Here is a 4,033-nt window from a genome sequence, read left to right on the forward strand (position 1 = left end):
CTTCATTATCCAAATATTGGTTCCTTAGTTAGGATAAAGTATTTGAATGGCGAGGAATACAAACTTATCCAAACCTATTTGGCCCCCGAGTTTCCAAGAGCAAGTAGTCCGAGTTTGGATAGCAAAAAATTCACCCTAAAATTTAGCTGAATTGATTTGACTCTTGTGTTCAGAAAGCAAGAGTTTGGGTAGTGAAGATAGGTATATACTTATTTTAAATTACATTTGTGTACTTCTCTACTAATATATTAAGGACATTATAAAAATCACACAAAAAGAGTCTTCTTTTTAATAGAAGAAATAAAAACAAATGCAAATAGAAGTTCTAATCATCGTGTGTGTCTCCACTTTGGAGATCACTCCAACAGGTCAAGAACCAGGAGGGTCCTCTGGTCACCATGACGCATGCCCGTAAAACAGCCGGATCTCTTCACTGATTTTTAGCGTAATTCTCTGCTCTCATATATATTCACAGCTATTAGCATGCCTCATGCTTGGGATGACTGCCTTTTCTTCATGTAGTCTCATTTTATCACTTTACAAGTTTTGATGGTATTAGCAAATTTGTAATAGCTTCTCCCTTTCACAGAAGATCAAACAGCGTTAAATGGGCAGTTTCTGATTTCTCCTTAAAATAGAATCCTAATTGTGTTTAAAACTACCTTCTCCCTGGGTGGTTTCTCAATAATAATTGCCGAAATGCTGAAAGGTTTTTGTCCTTCGAGAAATAACAATCTAAATCTGGCCCTTTTGTGCCTCCTATTGAATTCCAGGTGAGTGTCTGGCTGGCCTTTGCTGACCCCGAGAGAGGCAAGTGGGCCTTCACTCATGAACCACATTTGCCAATGTATTTGAGACTTTCAATTCAGCTTAATCAATATTTCTGAAACCTTACCATGCACAAAATTCGGTAGTCTCTTTGAGCCAGATGTTCCAGTTTACATTAGTGTTGAGTTAGTGACGCAGGCATTATTTATGTGGAAAATGGCTAATATATAAGAACCAGGTCTTCTGATAACGTTCAGATTTTTCACGTCACCTTCATACCAAGTTGCCAATGAAAGGAAAAATAGCTTGTCTATTATAATGGTCTTCAACGTCTCTCAGTGGCACAAGGTCTTTTGTCGGAGATTTTATGTGAACCGTCATGTGTGAAAGAGAGGAGAATGTTCTGATTAATGTAGAGCCAGGAGCCCTGAGTCCCACCTACTTGGCCTTCTTTCCCCCCAGCTCCTGATTCTCTTCTTTGTAGAACACAAGAAAAGAGAAGGAGGTAGGGGGAGATTGAAGCATGTAGACTAAAACCTCTGCTCTGCAAGAAATGACATGAATGTGTGACTTTGAGAAGGGGACTCAACCCCTCTTTGCCTCTGTTTGCTTGTTTTAGAGACAGAACCGCTAATATTTATTTCCTGAAATGATCATGAGTCTCACAGGAAAAGTTTGTCTCCTTGTCTTACTTCAATCACTCTGCTCCAAGCAGGCTCAGGTTTCCCAAAAGCAAGAATAAAAAGGCCGCCATTATCATTGCTCTCAACCCAAGCCAAGGCACACAGGTGAGAAGGAATTTCTGCCTGAGGCTCCTTCAAGGCAGCAGCACCGATGGGTAGAAAAACGCACTGAAAACTTGGATGTGCAGCCATAAGATTTATGATCCATACTGACTTCTTCCTGTCAGTGAGAGAAACCACAGGTCCGCAGTACCCCCAGATGTTCTCCATAAGGTCTTAGTGACTAGTCCCGCTTTCTCCTAAATGTATTAATAGCGTACTTTGCTTCTAATCAGTAAATTTTATGTCTTTCCCTCCTCCCATAACGGAGTCTTTCTCCAGATTCTCCTTCTGATCAGTACTGCCCCCACTCGAGAAAAACAACAGGGAATAGGCTCTGAAATTGTCACGAGCTGTTAACATGTTAGTTACTATTGTTGTTCTTTTATACAAGTTTGCAGAAATTCTACATACCATACCTTCTGACATGACAAGCCAAAGGCCTTCATCATTGGCTTCGACCAGCTTTGCTTTTCCTTTGTCTTCTTTCAAACATCGCTGACCTACACCTCACCCATTCCTCTATATCCCCTGAAGCCCCTGAAACCTAAATCCAAGACAGATCTATAACTGGTGCCTCTGCAAGGAGAATTTGGCTTTCGTTGCTCTGTCCTTTTCTTTCCCCCTACCAGCTAGTTTTGTTTTCCCCAGAGTAGAGCCAAAATTCCACACCGGATATGCTGCTGCTCGGGATTCATTTCATTAATAGGCCATCCACTACTAGGAATCCTCATACCACAGTCCTTCCCAATCAGGAGGGTAGTGAGCATACTGGGTCTGGATTCATTTCCTGCCCCCTCCCTCCTCTCTACCTGCCCTGGTGGGTTTCAGAATCTGCATTGTTTTGAGAAGGGGCTGAGGGTCAAGGTCCTGGCTGGGATGATTTCTAGGGGCAGCCAAGGGAAAGTAGAACCTGTGAACAGGGAGTATAATAAGCAGCTGGTGCTTAGAACCTTATTTGGACCTGGGGGACCTTGGGCTACAACAGGTGGGAGGAGACACAACTGGGACGTGTGGGTAAAAAGAGGCAAATGTGGCAGGCAGCTCATGGCTCAGGCCTGACACTTCAACCCAGACAATGTCAGAAGCCTTTGCCAATCGCCCCACCCTTCTTTGGAAAGGGTGAGTTATTGACTATGAAGAAATAAGATGGGAATAATGGAGGCTGTTTCCATGCAGAGACACCATGAGACGGGGTACTCTTTGAGGAAGTAAGTCTCATCTACAATGGCTTCCCTAAGTGCGTCCAAAGTGTCTATCCATTAGGGCCAAAAGAGGCGCTTTGATTCTCCCTTGGAGGGGAGAGCAGTTTAATAAATCAGCTAGTGGATGGAGCACCTAAATTCAATAATTGTGAAGTGCCGATAAATCACAGCTGTCAATGCTGACTTAGACTTTATTCATTCAAAAGAGTTAAATTCAAACAGCAATACTCCTATCCAGCCTCCAGACACACGCAGCTCACAGCCCCCACCCACCGGGCTAAAATGTCTTCCCAGAGTCAGGCTTCATTCCTGGCCATCTGTGGGGAAGTGGGGAAGGAGGAAGGAGGTTGAATTACAGCCTGAGAGATGACCCATTCTAGTGACAGAGAGATCATGGAAGTTCAAAGTGAATAATTCATTGTGCTGTCAGCTGTGCGTTAGGTTTCATCCCAAGAGCGGCTGATGGAAAGGAAATCAGTCTCTGGCATCTTACTCGAGCTGCACAACTGGGCCTTCCAACACATTATTTGTGGTTGATTTGCTCACCAGCGACACGAGGGCGTGAACAATGGTACGGGATTGTAGCTGGACGCTTTGTAGATTCGAGTTGAGCCAAGACTGGAGGATATTTCCATCTCCTCCCCCAGATTCTTTCCCATAAAGTCGGGGGTGGTTTCTACCCCCTCCATTCAACTCTAAGTAAGTTTCATGTAAAATGCAAGAAAGTGTAGCCCTTATATTTATAAACATGCCAACTTGCAAATGGTTGGATAGGTATTTGAATTATTGATTGTTAAATATTTAAGCTAAATTCCTCATCCATCAGTTCTCGTGAGAAGCCTAGGGACAGATTTACGATGCTGGAGTTTTTCTGGTTAGTTGGCAGTTGGCATCTCTATTAATTATGGCCCCCACGGTGGGGCTCTGTAGAGCTCACTGCAGCATGGAAGTCAGTGTCTCTAATACTCCTTTTAAAGAAAGTTTGTGCTGCAAGAGCTGCTGAAATGAAAAAGGAAAGGAACAGTCATGACCGGATCATCGCTGCCCCTGTTGGAGGTTGCCTAGAACAGTGCCTGATACAGAGAAGAAACTCAATAAATATTTGTTGAATTAATAAATGAGCACATTCTATGTTCTAGACACTGTGCCCTTTGCCATTTAATCTCGTGACAACCCTATAAGGCAGGTATTACCATTTTTTTAGATCAGGCCACAGAGAATGAGGTTGAGTAATTTTCCCAGTGTCCCCCAGTCCTCAGTGCTCCCACTAAAGGCTAC

The sequence above is a fragment of the Leptonychotes weddellii genome, chromosome 4 (genome assembly GCF_054177405.1).
Source record: "Leptonychotes weddellii isolate Sample4059 chromosome 4, ASM5417740v2, whole genome shotgun sequence".
Classification (NCBI taxonomy): domain Eukaryota; kingdom Metazoa; phylum Chordata; class Mammalia; order Carnivora; family Phocidae; genus Leptonychotes; species Leptonychotes weddellii.